The sequence below is a fragment of the Gallus gallus genome, chromosome 9 (assembly GCF_016699485.2).
Source record: "Gallus gallus isolate bGalGal1 chromosome 9, bGalGal1.mat.broiler.GRCg7b, whole genome shotgun sequence".
Taxonomy (NCBI): Eukaryota; Metazoa; Chordata; class Aves; order Galliformes; family Phasianidae; genus Gallus; species Gallus gallus.
In genome coordinates this window covers 13303230-13327321 of record NC_052540.1, presented here as the reverse complement: position 1 = coordinate 13327321, position 24092 = coordinate 13303230, and the positions used below count along the sequence as shown (strand labels likewise).

At 42.8% G+C, this 24092-nt stretch overlaps 1 long non-coding RNA gene across 1 annotated transcript in view; it reads left to right on the top strand.

Moving 5' to 3' along the window:
- Positions 1–24092, top strand: part of LOC121111548 — a 121390-nt gene that overhangs the window by 17812 nt on the left and 79486 nt on the right. The window contains exon 2 of the long non-coding RNA XR_005862186.2: positions 17673–17876. This is a non-coding gene — a long non-coding RNA (uncharacterized LOC121111548). The remainder of the gene's footprint in view (positions 1–17672; positions 17877–24092) is intronic.

The window sequence follows — 24092 nt, the reverse complement described above, 5'->3', positions numbered from 1 at the left end:
TCATAAGCACTGAGATTCAGGGGTTGCCTGCAGCCCTCGGGGCAGTCAGAGGCACTGCAGGGCTGCAGTGAGAGAGTAGTTTGTGTCGCAGGTTGAGGTGAGGCCATGGATGGTTGGGATCATAGCAGCACAAAATACAAGAGCAAGAAACTCCAGCATTTTGGGGACTGTTGCATGAGAAGGTAGGGCATCAACAGGACGGTCTGGTTGGCCACAATGGGGATGATATGCTCTCCAGACCAGGAATATTTGTACTGATTAGGAATACCTCTCCTTCCTGTGCTCTGTTTCATTTCAGAAGTGACCTGAAGCTGAAATGCAGGCAGAGGTGGATTGTATTTATCTTCACTGCAGAGTTGTCTCCCCAAACTCAGGGAATTTTTTTTCTTACGGTAAAACAACTGATCATCCCCAAATGCATCACTTGAAAGGTCTTGGGCTGCATGCCAGGATATCAGAGCTAATGGGGAGCTCCAGGATGGGGATGGATGGGTTTGGCTGCAGTCTGGAGATATCTATGTGTATGTACACACATTATTTCTGAGAGAGCAAAAGCAGCTTGCTTAGACAGAAATTTACCATTTTAAACCTCTAAACTCATTTTCAAACCAGCAGCATCATTTTAAAGGGCCTTGCAGCCCCTGGGGTGGCTCAAACCAACCTCCTCCCCCCTCTCCCCTGAACCTTTCACATCTCACCTTGACTGCAGGTGGCTGGATGTGATGGGGGCTTCTCATCAGCAGTCCCCAGCTGGGAGCACCAGCACGGGTTGTGGATCTTCTCACTGGGAGGGGGTGCTGGGGGTGGAGGTGTCCCCTTTCAGGGATGCCTCCTTGCTGTGCCATGAGCTGTGGCTGCGTGTGCTGCTCAGCACTCATCAACTTTCTCTCAGTGAGCACCCGTGCTTCGGTGGCAGGGAATGCAATTTCTGTGCAAACCCACAAAGTGTCTGGAGGGGCTGTTCATATCGAAGCATCTCCTGGCACAGCAAAAAGTGGGGCAGCCTTCTTTTTCCTGTTAGATTTTTTTATTTTTTATTTTTTTATTTTTTTTTTGCTGTGAGCAGATTTGGAAGACAAAAGCTGTAAGTTGGCCCTTTTTTCTCCCTTGTTTGGTGTGTAAAGATCTATGTACGAGAGTCTGCTCTGTGCAGGGTCCATTACAGCAAGGGGAACTTGGCACACGTACTGCAGTATCATCCCCATTCTGCAGCAGGCAGTGCTGGAAGAAAATGAAATTCATTGTCTGTTCCCTGAGGGAGCCTGTCTGTCTGTCTGCTACCCATCAATATCTGTCTGTCTGAGAAATTTAAACAGCCGCCTTCTCCTGTGCCTTTCAGAGTGCAGCAGTAATGCTGTAGCCTCGGACATGCCCAGCCCTTTTTTCTCTTTTCAAAGCTCTGTTTAAAGCAGGGCTTGTCTGGTAGGGAGAAAAGAGAGCATGCAGACGCTGTGTTTGGGTTGCAAGCGATGCTGTTCAGGGAACAGGTCTTTTCACACAGAAGAGAGCATTGCAAAGCCACTCAGTGGGGTGCTCTCCTTAGGGGGGTTAGTGCCTTCCTTAGTCTCTGGCTGGATGGTTCTCTCTCTACCATGCCCCATTGCACTGGGGTATGCACTGTCCTAGGGCAGCACAGCTGCTGTGAGAGCGCAGGGCTACTTGCTGGTAAGAGCTGCAGTGGGCATCCCAAGGGTGTGAGGGCATAGAAAGGGAGACCACAGCTTATAAAGGGGAAAAGCAAACGCCTCAGCATGCCTCACGCCCTCTGGTGAATCCTGCCCTGAGAAAGAACTTTTAGATTCTCATCTAAGAGGAGTGGACACTGCTCTTAGGAAGATGGGGGTGAAAAGTTGCAGCCAGAAATTAAGGCTTCCTGCCCACTCCCTGAGCAGGGAGTACTGCTTGGTACTATGACCCATCTGGGCTCTGAGCTTACTAGGGAAAATGAACAAACTGTCTTGGCTGTTTCTCCAGGCTATGACCTACTCCTGAGCCTCAGTGCTTCAGCCTTGCATGTGTTCAGCCTCAGCATCTGTTCTACATCCCAAAGCTGATTTCCTGGGGGTGTTCTGACATTTCAGAAGCTGTTGCATCACTTGGAAGTCAGGCTTGTTGCTGAGTTTAATGGGCACGATGCTGGCAACTTGCTCTCACTTGCTCCTAGCAGGAGATGCACAGGAACAGGGACAGCACAGATCCCCAGGATGCAGCAGATGAGTCTTTCACTCAGAGTGCTGCATGAGCTTTCTCTCTGAAACATCAACGACAGCACGCTGGCAAGAAAACTTGCAGAAAATGTGGCATCTTAGAACAGCTACCATCCTCATAATGAGGCGACTGTGAAGGAGTCTCAGGTTTGACCACTGTGCTCTCCAAACTTTAGCTGCTAAGTGAGACTTAAGACTCCTGGTTTGCATCTTGTGTATATCTGGCCCTCTGCAAGCCTCATAAGAGACATTTTATCTCTTTTTACCACTGAAAAATGAAATATGTGAGATTTTGGCCGAAGTGTGAGCCATTTTGCCCAGACCTAGCCATTCTTCATCATCCCCTTTGGGCCTATTTAATTCCTGGGCTACCCAATGGGGCTATCCAATGAAGGGGTGACCCTCTCCATAGCAACCACTGAAAATGTGGAGATTCCACACTGGAAGCCGTAGGACATTCTGTATCTGGATAGGAGTGCAGCTTTCACTTGTTTAAGCACTGAGACAAAAGCTTTGCGAGGATTAGTCATTCCACTGCCAAATGAAAACTGCTTGAACGATATATTAAGAACATTTCAGGAGTTTTGGTAATAAAATAAAACATTTAATAAAGAACTCTTTGCAGTTCTGTCATGTCTTTCAGCAGTGGAGATTTACCATCAGGGTGCTGCTTAGATATTGCAAGGAAGAGTTTACTAGAAATACAATAGACAATAAATTAGAGAGATTAAATCTCATCCCCGTGTCTATGTGTTAATAAAAGGTCCCCATAATACTCCTGAAATGCAGGAAGTATAAAAGATAATAGCAAAGGTATGCAGTGGAAATAAAATGCCGCGAGTGACTAAAATAATCAGTGGATTAATGCATGATCAGTGTGAGCAGAGCTCTTTCAGCAGCCCACGCAGCTCCCAGCAGAGCTCACTGTTGGATTCTGAGAATGAAACTGACCTTGGTATGGTGGGCTGCAGAATATCTGGATGCACTTCCCTGAAATATTGTGCATACATTCAATGCCCTCCTTGCCAAGCAGTGGTATAGTTTCAATAACAGAAGGGTGAAACTAGAGATGCCTTTATATTGGTACTTGAGCTCTTGGTGTGCAGAGGATATGGGCAGAATCACAACAACGTGATTTTTTTCTGGGAGTTTGACCCCAGGAAGGCTTTAGGCACCTCAGTGCCCGTAGATGCCTCGCTCAAATGTATTGCCCAAAATAGCTGTTAGAGGACAGAAACCCCATGCTTAGGCGTCTAACAGACTTTTACCCTTGCTTTTTGACTCCTCGCATACTAAGTCAAGCTGGAATTGCTCTGCTTGCTTCTGACAACTCATGCTTTCTTTGCACCTGATTTTCCCTGATCCTAGGACTTCCTGACATTTGTGAAGTGATTCTATTCTTAACAGTGTAATAGACAGAACCAGAATGGGTGCCTTCCCATATCTGCCCTTGAAATCATTGCAAGTTTTTCTTTCACTTTCTTCTATGCCCTTTTGGATAGATTTTTTCTTGAAGATGGTATGCACATCTGTATGTACACATGTATACATCCACATTTGCAGAAGTACATCAAATCCAGCCTGGCCAAATGCAAAATATCAGATCTATTATCCAGAGATTAAAGGTCAATCGAAATCATGAGGGTTTTTTCAAGCCATTCTCAGTTGGATATATGCTTATTTCAAGCAGCTCCCTGCAACCACGGAGGTGAGAAAAGTGCTGTAAGAAAATGAAAAGAAACAGGATAATTCCAGGAGCTGGGGCTGCAGGGGGCATATTAAACTGCCTTGAAACTTATACTGACGTGGCAAATTTGACAGCGGTGAATATGAAGTAGATTGTCAGAATGCAGCTGTATGACCCCGGCCCCCAGTTCTCCATCAGTATGCAAATTCCCATGTGTTTGTATTCCTGCCTGTGTTTCTTATGTCTTCCTTATTCTGTTTATTATCTCCTAGATCTTGTGTAATGGAACAGATGATATGTGTCATATTAAGTGCTTTTGAGAGACATATCTGCAGGGGTGATTCACTGATGAGTGAAACAGAATAGCCTGGAATGAAAAGGGGCCTGAGCAGTGATATTTCACTGAAGGTGCCAAGTGTTACAGCAGCTCTTTATGAGAATACTGATCTAGGAAACTCAAGACAGACATATCTCACAAGGCTTGGGACGAGGGATTGCTCTAAGCCATCCAGTCCCATTTCTACAAGGTAGTCAGAGAGACACCATCTTCATGCGACGCATCTGTAGGAGCAGGCAGGGTCAGAGTGCGTGCACGATTCCCAAGGCCCTGCCACCACCATGGCTACCCCTCAGCTTCCAGCCCATGCTGGAAGCTCCAGGACTGACTCAGTAGCCATGCCAGTCCGGCACCAGCTGCTGGCAGCACCTGTGGCCATGGGGTTCTATGCGGTGCTTCAGAGGCTCCCGCAGAGGTGGGGTGTAGTGATGCTGAAAGCGGCAGCTCACTATGAATGTATAAGTAGCTTTGGTGCATTCAATTAGCAGAAAATTTGGTTTGTCTCATTGCTGAACAATTGCAATGTGGAGAAATTTAATTTTATGGTGGCTGAGATTCTTTTGTGTGCAATGACAAACTAAGGAAACTCCAGCAGTGCAGCTATCCGTCATGCAGCTATTTTACAATCCTTTCTACTGCATAAATGATACAGTGAAAAATTCCCTTATTAGTTTAGACACCAACAGTTCTCTTTCACTAGCAGTAACAGATTGAAATTAGTTGTACAGTCCTCGCGTTGCCCGGTCATGGAGGAAGGTCTGCCTCTCAATTAAGCGCAGTTAATTTCATAAGAAGCCATGTCTCCATGTCAGGATTGTCAGCTGCTCCTGAACAGAGAGAAGGATGCAGGTTGCATCTAGTGGGGTGATTTGTGCTCCTGCCTCTGTGTCCAAGACCTTGCCTGGGAGAGCTTCAGTCTCCGCAATGGGGATGTATGTTAAAGCTTTCTTTCTGTGCAGCTCCTTCCATTACTGTCTCCTGAATTTTCTTCTGGAATTACTGGCACTGACTGCCTTCCTCATCACTCACATCAGTTGTTGGTAAAGGCTGGATAATGCTTTGTGTTTATCTTTATCAGTACTAATACAGCAGGCTTGCTGCACCCAGACAAAGGGGTAGGTGAGGAGACAGGAGGAATATCCCTGCACTTTGTAAGTCTTTTTTGGTAAGTAAGAGGTATCACTCTGAGTATCGGCATCTGAAAGGAGAAGTGGTTTCATTTTTCTTCCCTAGAAGCCCTGTGTACAGAAAACATCTCTGATCAGAGCTAATGGGTTCTCCTTCCTGGACACCTTATTCTAAAGATGAGGCCAGGGACATCAATCCAGTCTGCAAAGTTTGGATCTAAAGTCTGCTGCCTGTGTCAGAAGTTTTGACTTATTCTTAGTGGACAAGCCTCAAAGTTTAGTTTCAGAAGCTGCTGCAGTTCTTGGCTTCCCCTGATGCAGCAGACATGCAGAGATGGTGTCCATCCACAACCACAGAAAGGGATGGAGGATCAGAGGGCTGTGCCCCGGGGGTGGCAGTGGCAGGAGAGGAAGGAAGGACATCAGAAGGGCTCTGTGGGGAACGTCTGTGTAGATGAAATTTGTTCTTCCTCTGATATCCAGCATTTAGAAACTTTATTCCGAAGACAGCATGTACAGAAGTGAGAAAAACCTGCCTCGAGCTTAAACTTTTCAGAAAGAGAGGTCAGAGGTGATTTTCTCAGAGCCAAAATGGGAAAGAGATCTTTGAGCGCAAAGGCATCTCTAGCTATGCAGATGTAATATATGGTGAGTGAAGGCTGACAGCATAGATTCCTATTGAAAAGAAACACATAAGCTCATCAGTGAGAATAATTTACAACTTATCTGAAGATGTGGGGATTTTTGGAAGGTTTACAGTGAATTGTGCATGAGCTCAGCTTTGAGGTACTGACTGGCCATGGGTGTTCTGAGAGAATTTCCCTTGCTGAGGGTCTGCAGGTTGGGGTAGATGGTGCCAACTGTTCCTTCTGGCCTGTGCTGGTATTGTTTTTAACGAAACCATTCTGTAGAGAGATGTTTGAGTCTCCATGTCTCTCAAGAGAGCATTTCTGCCAAGCAAGGAATGTACTTTGAATACACACTGAAGAACAATGAAGGTGTCTCGTTGGCAGTGTCTGATATATTACTCTTTGATAAGGGATGCAGATCCCTTAAATTATTTAGATGAAAAGGGACGCTTAGGTTGCTTGACTGTCAGATCTCCTGGGAGAGGGCAACCTATTTATTTATAAAAAGAACTGCACTTGCTATTCTTTCTACTATTTCCCATTTAGTTCCTTTTCATGTCAGTTCTAGGCAGCCCTAAGTTTCCACTGCATGGAATTCATACGTGTAAGAATATTCCCGTGTGAATATTCTTTTATTCAAAACAACCTTTTCACCTCTGAGGACTCCGTGTCCTGAAGGTGCCAAGGAAATCCTGACCCTTCAGTTTCCTGCAGGAATAACTGCAAGGCCGAAACATTAAAGTCTGTTAAAGAGCAGAAGTTTGATCTCTGTTGCCTTTTGAATGGAGTTGCAGTCCTGATTTTTTTTTTTCTCTCTTTCGGTGTACCATCTATCCTGTTTTATAGCAGGAATGTAATTTACTTAGCCTGCTTCTTCTGCAGAGCACCACCTGTTCTTGCATGCCAGGAGAGAGTAATCTTTACGTGAATTACTTTGGAGGTTTTCAAGCTGTGGTTCACGGAACCCCATCGATCTAAGGATTAAGTTTTACAAGTCTGTAGAAAATAACTTTGAAAATACAAAAGCTTCCCATCTGTAGGATGAAATGTGCAACTCCAGGAGGTCTCGTTTCCATCTGAGCATTCTTAGGAGTTTGCAGCTCTAAAGAAGTGGGAAACTTGGCATACGCTGTGATTAAAATAGAAGTTTGGAAAAGTTGGTAAAGAACTTCAGGAGACTGGGTAGGAAACCTCTAAACCCAAAGTTCTAAAAAATTCTGGTTTATATGTTGGTGGAGCCAAGAAGACTGATATTTCTCCTAAAAATGCTCCCCAAAGTTCTTTGCAAGAAATTCAGTAATGGTCAATAGAACCATAGAGTTATAGAATTGCTCAGGTCAGAAAAGACCTTTAAGATCATCAAGCCCAACTGCAGCCTAACCATACTACCCAAACTCTAACAGTCCTCCACTAAATCATGTCCCTGAGCACCACTGATGAAAGAAAAAGACCTAATTGCCCAGAAACTGTGGTCAGTTCTAAGTACCTTCCATTCAAAACAAACAAAGAGTTCGCCTCAAAAAAGGAAATATTTCAGTGTTTTGTTGCTGCTGGCAATGAGTTACTCATTCAGGTTACTGGTTATAGTGGAGGTGCTACTGCAAGGAAAGTCAGGAGATTCCTTATCCAAATTAAAGAAACTGCATCTTTGAAAACTAAATAATAAGAATAATAAAAATAAATTAAAAATAAGAGCTGACAGAATCTTCCAGGACTTCTTTCATCTCCCCGAGCTGCAGCTTCTGAGGTAGGCCATGTCAGCAGTGTCCATTCCATCTACTATGGAGAAGATATATCCAGGTGTCCTCTTATGGCTATGATGTGGAGGGAGCTCGCAATACTCAAAATGTAATTACTGTGTTTGAAATGTTGCATCTTTGTGATGGAATATAGGCACTTGCTGTCCTGTATAAACAGTGTGTTACACACAGCAGTACCCTGGGATTAACATGTAGTGTGTATATGCACATAACCAGTCTGCATTCTTGAAGAGACGTTCATATTCTGATCTTTGGATGCTGGATTTTCATAGATATTAGCATAAATCTTCAATAACTCATTAAAGAGATCTAACTCTGATCTTAGTGACAAAGCCTAGATTTGCTCTGCAGATATTTATGAAGTTACTTTGTTTTTATATCATTTTGACAGAGGAATCAATTACAGCAAAATGGCTTTGTGTTTCCTGTTATCTGCAGGGCGTATTTCCAGTGAGTAATATTGTAGCCAAACTGGCTGAAATACCACATGTAGACGAGCATATTTCTAAACAGAATAAATGAGCCCCAGTGAAGTACTGAACTAAAATTGCATCTCTGCTTATATCCATCTAATTCAGCCCTTCAGACAATATATCTCTGGGTTTATGAGAGATTTTTGAAGATGTACGTAGAAGTAATTCAATATATAATGTACACTTATTTTCAGCACAACCTGGATGCTTAACTGATATAAAGATCCTTGAAAATTGCCTTTGATATTCTGAATAAAAAGTCAAAGGGGGTATTTTTACTTCTGATTAAAAATTGACCGAGCAGATGTAAAGATATATTGCCATTAGCTTAAGGGGAAACGTTTGTCTATAAAGTCTTTCTTTGGTTTTTATTCTTTATTCATCGTAAAGGTTGCAAGAATAAAGGGAGAGAGAATGAACGTGCTACTTCATTACCTGAAGTTAATAGGATTGCCCGACTCTCTTCACCTTTACGAAATTCTGTTAGCCAACAACACCAGGAGGGTGTTGGGGAACTTTGCTGTTCTATTTCTGAGCATCTGTAACATGGTGCAGGAGTGCCTGCTCCACAAACAGCTTGATGAAAGCGATGCTGGGCAAGGCGGAGGAGGGAATACAGATTTCCTTCTTTTGTCCCTCTGAGGACAAGGTTTTGCTTTGCTCTACAAATCTGCCAGCCCAGCTGTCTGAATTGTGACTTCCAAGCAGACTGGGTGGAGCTGATTTGGAGTATCATGAAAAAGGGATTGTGCTGTGGTGTCACCTTTAGGTGAAGGAAGATATCCTTGTGAGAATGGCATCAAAGCAGGTGAGGTTGGTGTGGCTCGCATGAGGATGGTCACAACGGTAGAGGATAGGAGCAAATGTGTACTCTGTCTGATATTAAAATATGTCAGCCAAGCCCCAGCATGGTGTGCTGACGGGAAGATTCCAGCAGTCTCCTGCAGTGCTGTGAAGATGAAGGCTGCTTTAACCTCTAGCAGAGGTCAGGCTGTGGCAGGACTGATAGAAGCAGTGAAATAGGATTTTCTTCATGTTTCACTGGATCATATTGATGTTTGGGATGCAGACGAGGCTTTATTCTCCTGATACCTCAGTCTAGTCCTTGCATCTAGTATTAAATGAATATTCTAATACACTTTTCGTTAGAAGAATGTGGTGTTAAGACAAGGAATTTCATCCTAGCTGCTTCTTACTATGGAAAAATAGGTTAGTAGTCTCCTGAGAGGTCTTTACTTGTCTCTTCTACTCCTGACCCACGACTTATCATTTCTACTGAATGTGGTTGTTGTTGACAACATTTATCTGGAGAGGAATAAAGTGAGCCCTGAAGGGACAGAACATGCAGTTCTCATCTGCTGCCTTTATAGCAGTCCCCTGTCTACAGTCCGGTTTCTGTGCTCACAAAGAAGGGAAGAGGAACTGAAGTCAGCAGCCAGCTACAGAGCGGATGTTCTCATATGTTCCCTGCTCACAGAAAGGAGGCCATGTGCTCATCATGGCATTCAACAGTTTGGCCCTAGATTCACAGGGCAGTTAGTAGGGACCAGGCAGAGTAGTATGCCCACTGATGGCTATTTTGTAGTCCAAGAATAAAGTCGTGGCTATTAGGCCAGTAACCTACATTTACTTTATTCTATACTTCCAAATACTTTGTTGTAAATCTGGATTTACACTGTGAGATGTTGGTACCAGTAAAGCGCAGGTCTCTTTGCTGAACATTTGCCTTTCTCTGCTCAACACCTGGCAAAAGTGACAATTGCAGCTGGCATCCTTTGGAATCAAGTAGAAAAATGGAGAAGCAGGGAAGTGCTTCTTTTAAAATGTCTTACAACACTCACAGAGCAGTGAATCCATGTGAGGAAACGCGGGCATCAGTTTCCTTGAGGATGTTTTATTTCTGTCATATGGCAGCTTCTGATGGGTGCCTTAAAATCCTCCAGTTTATTTTTAAGCAAAGAAAATCCCACAGGAAAAAAAACAAAAGGCAGAAGACGAGGGCAGCTGTTCTGCAGCCCCTAGAAAGCGACTTCATTTGCTGTTTTCTTTCACTGTGGAGGTATAAGGGCTACACTGGGAAGGATCAGAGGAAGGAAAATTGAAGCAATGTGCTACGTGTACAGATGGTGATGTTGGCCATTTTAAAACAAGGTTCGAGAGTCCAAAAGCCTGGCAGAGCAACTTTGGAAGGTCTGGGGCAGGAGATCAGAAGTGGAGTCAGTTCTACAGTAGACACCAAAGACAGAGCACCACCAGATAGATGGTCACTGCCTAGCGTTAAGGCTGAGCTGAAAACACCCTGCGTGTATCTCTAGATATATTCCTCCCTTATCACCTGTAGTGTCAGAATCTAACCAGCCACTCTAGGGCAATATGTTTTTAAGATAATCTAGGACCAGAGAAGCTGAGACTGGCAAGTCTCATGCTGTTGTCTGGAGCTCCTGCCTGTGTTAAAATCATTTCATCTCTGCCAGCTGCCAGCAGGTCTGTTTGGCTGCAGGTGGATGTGGGTATCCTTGCAGCCAGTGGTGTGATCTGAGCCTGAGCCCATCCTGCTGATCTTCAGACAAGTCTGAAGATGCATTTGTAGACCAGAGTTCCAGAGCTGGAAAAAGAGATAGTGGGGAAAATGAAGGGCTAAAGAAGAGTGAGGCAATTCCACCTCTCCTGAGATCTTGGTAGCAGCAGGTAGAGGTACCCTGTGTATCTCTAGGGGGATGTGGAGAATGTCTCACAGCCAGAAGGAGCAGTTTGCGAGGACAGGATGCTAATGTTAATCAAATGGATGTCAGTAGATGGGATATTTTTAAATAGTTGGTTGTTTATGGCTAAATTAAGAGCCCCTCATTAATTCTCTGGGCTGGGACAATGCCACAGTATGAAAACTTAATGGTTCTCTCTAAAAATATCCCTTCAAAAGGATAAAAGAACAACAAAAAATAACGCCCAGCAATTTAGAGGTTATTACTAGATATAGAGAACAATAAATAATTAAGGCTGTTGATTTTAATGCTTCAGAATTGGCAGCTGGAAATGGAGTGTTTGCAAGCTGAGTGAACAGATATCTTTAAAAGAAAAGATGTACATATCCCCTGTGCAGATTAATTCCAAGCTATTTGCATATTTTGCCTTGGAAAGTAATCTGAACAGAGTCGAACACGATGCTTGTTTCGAAACCTTCAAAGGAGAAGGAGGAGCAGAAAGTGGCTGCTGCCTTTCACAAGGATCCGTACCCCCAAAGCACCCCGCAGACCACATGCCCATAAATCTTTTGGCAGCTAATGAAGTAGCACTGTGCAGCACTGAAATGAGCAGATGTCTACAGCTCTGAGGAATTACATGAAGTTTAGATAAGGTGTCAAGAATAACTTCACTGGCTGTCTTATAGACTGCAATTTTAGGCAAGCACAGCATAATTATGGGACAAATGTTGCAAACTAAAAATGTCTATTATCATTCTTTAATTTAAAAAAGCAATTACTTTAGCTATTCTTATGAACCTTACATGATCATATTCTGCTGTAGTAGCAATAAGTTTTACTGACATCAAATTTTCAGTAAAGAAAATTTTAGAGTTACACGATCTACTAAAGTGAAATTAAAATTTCCCTGAGGGTGATTGTAATTGTCTTTCCCCAAGACACAGAAACCATATTGTGGGTAATTCTGTCATAAAATCATAGAATCACAGAATCATCAAGGTTGGAAAAGACATCTAAGATCACCTAGTCCAACCAACCACCCACTGTCTATATTGCTCACTGACTACATCCCTCATTGCCTCATCTCCACAGTTCTTCAACACCTCCAAGGATGGTAACTCCCCCACCTCCCTGGGCAGCCTCTGCCACTGCATCACCACTCTTTTGGAGAAGTTTTTCCTGATACCCAAGTGCCTCATGGATTTCAAACTCTCATAGTTACATTCTTGCAAGTCATCCATTAACAGCATGCCAAGAAATACAATGTTTTAGTAAACTCAGTTAATGAAACCGTGTAACAAATTGATGTGAAATAATTGGTATTGGATCACAAATAGTCCTTAAGAAAGGGAAGTAGCAAAAGCTATGCTATAAACTGACTATTGCGAATTATTTATTCAGCTGGTGAATGATTAGTGTGGCTGGAATCTGTCCAAGCCACGGTGGATTTATTTGTTTATTAGAAGACTTGCAAAGGTGATTACAGTGTTAACACTGGATTATTTTTGTCCTCTTAAGCAAGTGTTGCCTTGTCAAACTATTCTTAGGTACTTAGAAGGGCCTAGCAGGAATGCAAAATCTCTACAAGACAAGTCAGCCATTGCATCCAGCAGGTTTGAAGGATAAAAGCTCTTTCTTTGCCAAAAGTGCCAGTAAGCCGTTTTTGACCACTAATCCCAAACAAGCTGGCTATAATCTCAATTTCTCACTTCACAGTACTTCAGTGTTCATAGAACATAGCTGATACTTAGGGAACCATGAGTGAAATATGGCATCAGAAACAAGCAATGTGCCCCAGCTGCAGGGCTCCAGCACCAGGACTGACAAAGCCCAGTACTGCCTGGGCTCTACCATTCAAACAAGCATTTTATTTTCCTACTGAAAAGCAAGGTATATTATATGTTCGGTTTAGATACCTAAGTTGAAACAGCTAGGTTTAAGTCACCGGGATCCTGTCCTAGCGGTAGACACGTTCCCAACCAGAAGCAGGGGATGAAAGTGTTGCCCTTTTGCTTCAGAAAAACTTCAGTGAGAAAAAAAATAATTGACTGTAAAAGCTGCCAGTATGGTTTGAAATGATGCAATTTCAAATCTGGTGAGCAATTCCTTTCTGAAAGACTGAGTAGGTCAGAATTACAGATGTGGGAATATCTTCTCTCGTTAAAGCTCTTCCTATTCTTCAAGACCCTACATACGCACAATTATACATTCAATTTGCAATCAAATTTAATTTACATGCTTAATGATCCAGAAACACAAGAACACAGTTATAGGCAAACGAAGTTTGGCAACATTCATGAAATAAAGAATGGATAATCAATCAGATGCCTCAGATATAAGAAAAGGGAAAGAAAATAAAGGCAGGCAATAGGTGTCCATTACAGAAGGAGAGTATGGACCACTCTGAGAGCATATGATCAGCCACAATGCTAGGAGAGGGTCCAGTTAATGGCTGAAAAGCAATGCCAGATGCAACTCGTTTGGAGATATTCAGAGTATTGAGGACTCTTACTCCTGTTGTGCCTCAGTTGCCCAACTTGAAACTGAAGGACTCATATTGTTTTTGTTTATCATATCGGTTTTAAGTCTTATTTTGAGAGATTAATCATTCAGTTATGACAGAAACACAGTGCAAATATGGTTCAAACAATTTTACTCAAGGCCTGGCACAAATTTGTTGTTTTCTGGCTGATTTTAAAATGCTGCAAAGCAGCTAGAAGTTTAGCAGTATGTCCCATAGAAACAACTACAATACATTGTATAAGAATTGATGCTGGAGGATCTGGACTATAAAGAAAGATGCTGAATAGGTTGGTCTATTCAAGCAATCAAGGAATCAGGAATTACAGCTACATCTTCAAAATGAGTTTTGCAATAAAGACACATTCACAGAGCAGATCAGCATAAACGCAGCAGGTAACCCAAGCTGATTTTGATTTGCTTAAGGAATTTCCAGGAATAAACCCAAGCAAGGAAGAAGAATTTTGGCTGAAGATCTGGGTTTTTTGCTAGCTGGTTATTGATGATGCATATAAGTATAGTACTGCCAGCCATTGTAAGACGTATTTTTCTCTAATTTCACACTTGACTAGGGGAGAATTTCAGCATTTGTTCATTTCGTAGCCTTCAAGAATGGTTTATGAAGTACGTTCTAAAGGCTAAAAAAACCTGCTAAGATTTAAGTGAACCGAATATTTACTATTGTGACTGTTTCATGACTTCTTTCAGCCCAGCTTTCAGTTGTGTTAAGAATTAAAAAAAAATATTTCTTCCAGCTGTGGAACTGATATGCAGTAATTATAGGAATGCTGTTAAGTGTTTGATTGGTGACATTAAGTTACTCTTTACTGCGTCATCAGCGTTTCTTGTGTAGATGAAATGCCTTTGCTTAATATGATAGGGGGACATCCCATTATCAGCCAAGAAACCGGCTGAACTCATACTTGGCAGGAAATGTCTGAGTCTACACAGAGATCAGCCTTGTAACACAACCAGTCATCTTACTTAAAAGCTACAGCCACATCTGCATCCTTTAAAATAGTTTTTGGGTTAATAGGTTCATTGGTTATCCCATCTACCATAGTAAATCCAAACAATGTGCAAGCTCCCTTCCTCCAAACCTCAAGTTATTTGCTTCTCCAGGTTGTTTGTAATGAGGTTGTTTAACTTCCCGTATATTATGATGCTTTATTTTCCTCTTTTTTTTCTATAATCCTCTCAGTCTCAGTGAGCAAGAAGGTAAAAAGAACCTAAGGGAGAGATTTCAACAAGATCACATCTGTTAGTGAGAGAAACATTACTGGAATATTGTCTTGTCATTTCCTAGATGGTGGTAACGCAAACATTATGCAATTTGCTGTGGTATAAGAAGGGTTTGTTGCGGATGCAAACAGATGTTTCAGTGCCAAAGTAGAAATACGGGGAATAATTTTAGGTGTAATTAAAGTACTGCACATTATAACAAGTTTGTACCTTTAAGAGTGTCTTGAAGCATTAACCTTGAATTATATGATTGCTTTGTGATAGGTGGAGCATTGAGGAAATTTACTCTAGGAAGGGTGAAGACACTGAACTTTGCTCATCTTCACTGGGGCTCCTTTAACTGTGTAGTGCAATGCTCCCTTCTGGCCCTGGCCCCACTACATGTTTGAAAACCAAACTCCATCCCTGCCCTGCCAGCTCCTTCAGTCCACACCTTTCTGCAGTGAAACACAGTGAGGAGAGGTTTCCTCTCGCTCCCATCTGGTAAACAGCTCCTGGCCTGGAGCCTTGGGATGGATCTGATAGCCCTTGTAATTTCCATCCTGCCCAGCAATAGTGACTGTTTTCTGGAATATCTCACATAGCATGGGGGAAGAGTAATTCCATTTAGAGATTTGTGCTGAGAATGAAGACATTAAGAAATGAGTCCTTTGCCACAAATCACTCTTCTTCCCCCAGAGAACGATGGTCATCACACTGTGCTGGAGCCCCACGGTGTGAGGACGGCTCATCTTCCATGTTGGGGGTGCACCAGCCTTGTTAATGTCAGTGAGAAATGCTTGCATTAATAATCCCAAATGATATACTTGCTGTGCCAAAGCAAAAGGGATGTTCTTTTGTGCTCAGAAACTTCAGCTGCCTGAGTTACTGTTGCAGAGAGTGTATCCTTGTCAGCCTTAACGTTAATTTATGTTCCTGGGTTGGGCATTTACAGGAAGTCAGCAGTGTTGGGAGGGGATGAATCAGCAGAAGCAGCATTTTGGAAAGTAACCTCTGAAGCAGGTCTGGAAATCAGCCTCCCTCGGGTTGTTATGGACTCAGAAGGATGTTCTGATACACCGTGATATGAGGATGGGGTAAAACTGTTCCTCTGGTTTGTGGGACTGGGAGGTTTCTGCTTGGCTCACGTGATGGAGTGCCAGCAGTGATGAGCAGTATGCATGAGGAGCAAAAGTGGCTGTATTTGCAGCATAGTGCATCCACGGGACTGTGAATACAGAAGCAAAATAATAATAATAATAATAAAATAGAATTATGCATTGAATCTGGGCTCACTCAGTCTATAAGGAGTAGTTTTCCTGTCCTTGAAGTACCTCGTTGGGTACTTCAGCAGTGCAACATCTGGGGGTGATTTGGGTCCTACCAGCTGAGCACCCCAGGACACTGTGCTGTATGGGGCAGTGCTGAGGCCATGGTGTTGTGAACATAGCAGCTCTCTGCATAATATCACTGCTAGCTTCTCTCCCACTGAAGCTCCTTTCCTTCCTGATGCTGACTGTCACAAAGCCTGAACGTCATTCCAGCAATTGAAAACTTCTCTTTCTGTTGGGATGTGGAGCATCACAGCAAAAGGGTGTGACCAGGAGTAGTCAGCCAGCAGTGGGTCTGTGCAATGCGTACAGATTCACCCTGTGTTGGTATGGATTCTAATTTGGACTCGGGTTGTAATTGTAGACTATTCTCTAATCTTTTTCTGAGGATGTACAGTCCGTGATGCTGACTGTCTTTGTTTTCCCTTCATGGCAGGTGAACACTATCACTTCTTAAGTCGTTGCCAGGACTTGCCAGGTATTAATTTTACCCTTAAATCACTGACAAAATTCCAATAGGAAGCTAATTTATCAATTAACTGAACAATTGCCTGTAACCATACATAAGTGGGAAAGGATTATTATGTACATGTTTTTTTTTTCTTTTTCTCTACCCATACAGATCGGGTCATTGTCTTGCTAAAATGCTTTGTTGGCCCATATATACCCTACTCCATTCACTCTACTCAGCATTACAAATCCTGGTACAGAGGAATAGTTCTGTGAGATAGAAACACTTCTGTTCATTACCTGCAATTAAACATTAGGAGCAGATTTGGTAAACTGTGAGGGGGAAATAACTGTCTTGGCATATATAATTTTCAACATAAAAATGTTAAAACCCCTTTAGAAAATCCGGCAGGTGATTCACTTTAGAGAAAAAGAAGTATCAGTAGGGTGGGTTTGCTGTGTAGAGTAGCAAGGGGAATTTTTGCTGGTGTGTTCCAGGTGCATCTGATTAAACAGCAGGCACTGATGGTGGCAAATCAGCATCTATTTCAGCTGAGGCTGGGGGCTGAGCCCAAGGTCAGAACTCAGCAACTAGAAGTGTAACTTGATGCTTAAAAGACAAGATTAGAAGAGGAACTCAGATGCAGTTTTTGCAGTAAAACGTGGGCTAGTTGAGAGTTATGGGTGTAGTTGTCTGAACTTTTTGAGAATAACCAATGTTATGACATCGAATTTCAAGCTCTTGTAGACTTCTCTTATTTCACACCGTTGGCTTCCCTATTCTGCTTTTTGAAGAAACTTAGAGCTACATAAAAGAAATAGGCAGCTTCCTCATTAACTTGTAAGCGGGAAGAAGAGGCAGAGATTGCTGACTTTGTAGACAGGTGAGTGTCAAGAACCAAAGTAGATGCTACATTAATTCATATGCTTTCATCTCCATAGACCACCGCATACTAACCTCTCTCCTTTGAGCGGCAGTAACTCTAAGTGATACAACCCAGAAACCTGGTTGCAAGTGTACCATCCTTATTGTGCTTTCAGGCATATTGAATGCAATCTAGCAGATCTATGAATTTAAACTTTTCCAAATGCTTCATTTCTTTTGAAAACAATCATTGTAAGGCCAGGAGAAAGAAGAAAAGTAGCCTCCTGTCTCTTTTAGTGTTGAGTGTGGAGTGATTAGTGCACCTGGCTGTGCCTCCTCACCTGTTTCCAATCGCTTTTGCAGAGCCCTAGGGAGCAGCTTGCCCTCCTTCTATAAAAGGCATTTGTGCTGTCCTGCACGTTCATTGGGTTTGGAAGTTGACTGCTGAGGGTGTTTCACTGATACCAGTGTAAAGTGTTATGACTCCATGGACAACGTTTGTCCTCTCCTGTACGTCCCGGCTGTGTCCTCACACACCTGAGAGCTGCTGAACCAGGTCATCTAAAGGTAAGAGAAGTGCTTTGTGTTGAAGGGCGGTGTTGGTATAAAATCATGAATGTGTTTAGGTTGAGAATTGTCAAGAGGTTTATGCATGGATGTTTCGTAGCCTCTATTATAAGGATAGATGGGAGAGGTAGGTGGTGTGGACAATTTTCTCCACTGCCAGGAGAACTATGAACTTCTTTAGCAGTGCAGGTGGGGGGTGGGAGTGTGCTGCTGAAATAGACCTGGGGGTAATGGCCTCCATGGCTGGATTGCTGGAGGAAAGTCTAGGCTATGTGTTCCCATGCTTGTGAATGATTGTCTTGAGCCCTTTTTCTAATGGCATTGGTGATTTCTGGTCAGTTATCTAACGTGTTGGAAGACTGTGGCTAAAATGTCCTTTCTATTGCTTTATGGTCTGCTGCTGAAATACCAGCCTTCACCTGAGACAACTACATTAAGAACTGTTGTATTCACTGCTGCTTGGTTTTTCTAATAGCATAGAGGTTTTTCAGGTGCTGTGAGAATATTATTGTAATTGGAATGGGTGTGGGAAAGGAGAGCTTTCCCTTTCCCTCTGCTCCCATTTAAGAGCAAGAGAGAAATTAGAAATGTTAAACTGGAGCCAATGTTTCCCCTGGACAATATTTTTCCTAATTCTTTATCAGCCTCATTTACCGTTTCCCAGACTGTGTCTCAGTGATTTGGATTAGGTAGAGACCCACAACAATAAGTTAGAACAGCTCAATGCACACAGTGCAAAGATTTTTATAACACAGAGGTGCTGCATGCATTTTTTCCTCTGAAAGACCCAATTAGAATACAGAGATCTTGTAGGATGGCAAAGCTGGTTGCTGTTCCAGTGTCAAGGGCAGAAGAAGAAGAATATGGTGTAATTGATTGCAATGACCCTAAACTACTAAAACTCTATTTTTTGAGATGTGCAGTCTGCCATGCTAGCATGCCTTTTCCTGAAAGGGACAGTCCCACCTCGTATTGGTAGTGGGGATTTTTATTCATGCAGAAACAAACAAATTGTGGGAGGAGCGAAGTCTAAAGCAGGGAAAAAGCAAATGCTAGCAAATTCCAGCAGGTGTGCTAGAGGTACAGCTGGATCAGTGCTTGTGATGATGGTTTCTCTCTCCTGCCTTTTTGAGAAAACAAGGATCGAGTCTGGAGTATAACTTGTGCATCTCTGGATTAGAACTGAAGCTGTGGAATACCTTGCAACAAGCTCCTGGGAATCTCAGGGATGTTTTAAGAGCAATAATGCGTGTTGAATGAATCTCTTCCTTGCACTTGAGCAAAAGGACCCCCCCAACTTTGTTCCCTCTTAATGCCTATTCTCAAAACCTGTGAGGGTCATGCAGTGCGCTGTAGAGCTAGTGGACAATAATCACAGCTGGAGCAAGGTTAATGGTCGTTATCTTTTCAGTTCCCATTCTGTTTTCTCAATTCATGTACTTTCCACTGAGCTTAATTGTCATGGTACCATCTCAGTACGTGCTGTTTCTGCTGCTGTACCTAGGATGCCACTCAAACTAGAATGAATTAATTCCTCCGTACTACTTTTGACCTTTGGATTAGATCCTTGAGTTTCTTGTGCTTGCAGTGCTCATGAAAAATGAGCAGGATCTTTATTTTAAATCTTTGACTTAGAAGGCTTACCAAAGTATCTGTTCAGTTTTTCCCACATTCAGCCCAGTCTCTTGTTGCCTTTTTGTACAGCGTGTTTGAAATCTCAAAGCATAGCTTCAGGGCAGAGGCTGTGCTTTTATGTTATTGAGGTCATCTTGCTTTCCATCTGAGCTGGGAAGAAGGGTTGAGAAGATGGACTTCAATTCGCTATGCGAGTGCTGAGTGAAGGTAGGGGGGGCTGATGCATTTCAGGACAAAGCTGTTCCTAGAGCAATCTCTGCCTTTGTGCCATCTTCCCTGAAGTTTCTGAGGTTTAGCCAGCAAGCCAATGAGACAGCAAAATAAAGAGGAAACATTCTGAAAGGAGTGGTTTGTTCTGTGTGTGGACATCCCATGTGTTCAAGAGCTTGGACCAAAAAGCGAGGCAACCTAGAGATAGATGCTTGTATCCAAATGATTTTTCTTTGTATTAAGAGAACTGGATCCTAATCATCAAACCAAAAATCTGCACTATCCTTTGAGTGCTGACAGGGGCTCTGAGCTCTAAAATAGGAACTAAATGGGAAATGAAAAAGGTGGGCAGGCTGCTCTTCAGCCTCCAGAGCCTTCGCTACCTTGGATAGATAGCCCATCTGGTGGTGCTCCCTCACAGACAGCGAGGGTTGTTCACCACGTTCCTTGCAGGAAAGAATTCAGGGGTCAGCCAAGCTAATTCTTCCCTCATCTCTTCTTCTCATTTAATAGAGAGAGAGAGCTAAATGGCAAAGTGATAAGCAGTGGGTCTGTCTGGATATAAACATAAGAAAGAGGAGGCTGAAATCAGCTTATCTTATCTCTTTACACTCCCACAGTGTCTAACAAACCACAGAAATAAAAGCAAAACCAAGATAGACTTTTTCCTTTTTTTTTTACCTTTTGTCTAATGCTCTCAAGTTTAAAAATACACTTTGAAAAGTAAGGTGAACTCTCAAGATTTAAGATCCCTGCAGCAAACCTCAAGATGCCTGCAAAAAATGGCTCATTTCACTGGTGCAGGTAGCTACTGACTTCAGATGTTTGACTTTGCTGGTTTTATTCTCATGCTGTAACAAGCAACTTCCTAAACCCTTCTGTGGGTTAACCCCTGCCATTGGTGACCGTTTGAACTGAAACCCCAAAAATGCACATCTCTGAATGGGAACGTGTGGAATATTCTGCCAGTTGACAAAGAACCTAAACAGTGCTGGAGCTTGGTTTGGAAATCTGTGATTGAAAATGAATTTCATTAATTTGGTGGCATGACTCAGTGTTTCTTAACACGTTCTGGTTCAGCAGTGATATATTGTTCAAGTAATCTGCTAATAGCATCTTTAGGCTGTTGATACAGAAAGGAGCTGGTTTGGAATTGCTCTCGCACCCTGTTAGGATATTGCAGTGGGGCAGCTGCCACGATGCGGGGGAGGGATTCAGAAAGCTGCATTTCATGCTGTAATTTGAGAATGTAAGTAGGAATTCTAAATAGCTGTTTTGAGGGTGTGGAGGTTTTCACACAGCCTGATTTGGGGGAATTTTGCAGTTCTTCACAGACTGAGCTTTTTTTTTTTTAAAGATGGGATTGTCACCAGAAGGGAGGCACTGATGTTAGAACTAATTAACTTTTATCTTATTGGAAGTATGCATGTAGGTACTGATAATTATTACATTAATTGCCTCGCTCCTCTACTGAACTACGTAATACTGAGCATCTCTCAGAGAATCTGTTCATCTGCTTGCTGGGCCTCCTTCTGTGAGCAGGAAAACTTCAGGGCTCATTTCTAATGATAGCAAATGCCAAGCGCTCCAGGCTTCCCAGCAACAAACCAGAGCCCAAGGGGCTACGCTCACAACCAGCTGGCTGAATATCTTTGTCTTTCAGACACATTGTTTCTGTTAGACAAAGCCGTAGCGTACCTGACATGCCATACTCTGAGAGCAAGCAGAGCCCAGGGAAGCTGTAAGCATCCCAGCTCTCCAGCACTGGAATCTGTGCTTCCTGTCCTTCCTGCTCTTCGTGCTTTGTAGTGAAAGGATGTACTTTTAAATATCATGGCACTATTATGTAGACTTGTCCTCCTTTCCTTGTGCTTTATTTTTTAAGCAAAGCATATTCTTGCTTCTATTACTGCTTGCCTCTTTAAAGCTCTACAAGAGCATTTTCATAGAAAATAGCATATAATCTGTGTGTGCTTCCTTGGCTTGTTGTTTGCAGCATTTAAACTTACCAGTCCTGATATTTTGAATCACTCAGTATTATTATTGAATATTCCTACTTGACATTGGATACTGCTGGATCACTTCGTAATACAGGGAGATTGTAAAGGGGACAGGGCAGTCTTTTACACAGGAGAATGCAAGAAGTGCTCAAGAGCTCCAATTTGCACCATCCGCTGTCAGATACTATTAAATGAAAAATAAATAAAAATTACCCTGCAACCTAGCACAGGTTGTTAGAAATAATGAACAGAGGAGTGCAGAGTGAATTTAGGAGGGGCAAGAATCTTGTTGCCCAGATCTGAGCTATGATGAACTACAAGCTGGTAAATCGGCATATCTCTCTATTTGATAACAAGCTCCCAGCCCTGGCGTATGCGTGAACAGCATACAAACTCCTCCATTGCCTTCAACACCAACAAGGGTGTGACTTGTTCTTCCTCCCCCTTTTCCTGTCCTTAATTTCTTTACCCTCAGTGCCTGCTACCTCTTGCTTTTCTGCCATCAATGTGCATAGATTGCTATGTTCCCAGTGTTTCTGCAACCACACAAGTTTTTGTTACTCCAGGTAAAGAGCGAATTTAAACATTTTGTGGAGAAATATGGATACGTTGCTCAGACTTGACAGTAAAGGCAGTTTGGGGATGGGGGGGAACAGTCTTGTTGATCATGCCAGAACAAAGCCAGCTCAAAAAAGCCATCGAGTTACTTGCATAGTATATTGCTGAAAACAGATGGTTGCCCGTTTCCTGTTGGGAATATATTATATATCTGCTTTAAGGCTGCATGGGGACTTGAGGTTGGCTGGTCTTATTAATAATGCATGGGATGGCTGGATTTAAGCAATAATTATGCGCGGAGTATAGTGCAGTGACACATAGGCACAGAAAACGGTTCCTTCAATAGGCTTGTTCCTTTTGGCGAGATCCTTTAGATAGCTAGTTTGTTTGACAGCTTTATACCTTTTTTTTTTCTTTCCCCCTTTTAGTTTTTCACTTAAGCCCAAATGTTTTTGCTGAGCAACTGCATGGTGTTAATGCAGTCTCTTCAGGGCTCTCAAGGAGAGAGTCTGCTCCCAGGGACTGGCATTTATTGGCTTTAAACCTGTCCCACGCGTCCTCTTGAAGGGGCAGGTGTTCTCAAAGGCAGAAGGCAGGCCATGCAACCTCCACGTGCAGGTGTTAAAGTCCATCCTGCTGCCTTCCCTGTGCAGCCTTCCTGAAGGATAGGTGCTGGAGCCCAGGCTGCCTTGTCCCCAGGTAGGAGGGACATCCCTGGGAGCCCTTGGCATGAAAGCTCCCAAGGGCGGCAAGGAAGCTGAAATGGAACAAAAGGAAAAGGATGTACCTTTCAATTGATTTTGTGGGAAGAGGGAATAGAAAGTAAAAACAAAACAAAACAAAAAAAAAACTGAAGAGCTGTGGTTTCTGCTGCCTCTTTACGTCTCATATTTGGATTCTTAGATGCTATAACTGATACAGGTCTTAAACAGGGTGTTTTTTCTTTATATGCAGGTTTCATGAGCACTTTACTGTTTTATTTATTCATAACTGCTGCCTTCAGAAGACAACTAGGGATTGAAAGTGGGTGATTACTGAGTGCTGTAATGCATTCAGCCATTTTCTTTAGATTAGCCACTCCAAAGTGGTGTACAGAAAGGCTCTTGTAAAGACAGAGCATTAAAGAAATTTCTACCTGCTTCAGCAATGACACCAGTCTCACCACTGCGGGGTCAGGAAGTGGCCAGGAATTCACTTTTGACTGCAAAAAAATTCTTCCATTTTCTTTCTTCTACGCCATATGCTGTTTGTTCAGGGCAGAGCTTTCTCTTCACTAAATGCAACAGAAGATGAAGAGCCCCAGCACACCTGACAGAGCCGACATGACACGAGCTCTCCTTGCACACCAGCCTTTGATTCTTTCTCCTTTGTACTACCTTCATCATCAGCCAGAGCCTTCTTTTTTTTCCCCCCAGAGGAGATGATCTAGGAATCCCATACCAGTTTGTGGCAATCTGGCAGTCTTCACTTAATTAACTTACCACTAACTCTTAGCAGCTTGTAATCTTCTGTGTTTTTTTTCTAGACAACATTTTCACGCTAGGTCCCTCAAAAGCCCCACAGTGTGTTTAATTGAAGACATGATAATTGTAAGTTACTTCGCAGCTGTTTAAAAAGGGAAAAATCCATTAAGGCTATCTGAATTATATCACAGGAGAAAGTCTGCTTTATATTATATATGCTACCCTTAGGCTGAGCTAAATTGCTGTTTTTGCAGCTCAGCTGATGACGGTTGTTTGAGGTTTTTGTACTCCACTAATTTTTTTTTGAATGCTTCAGGTATGACACAGGAAAGGGTGTTAAAGTTAAGAAA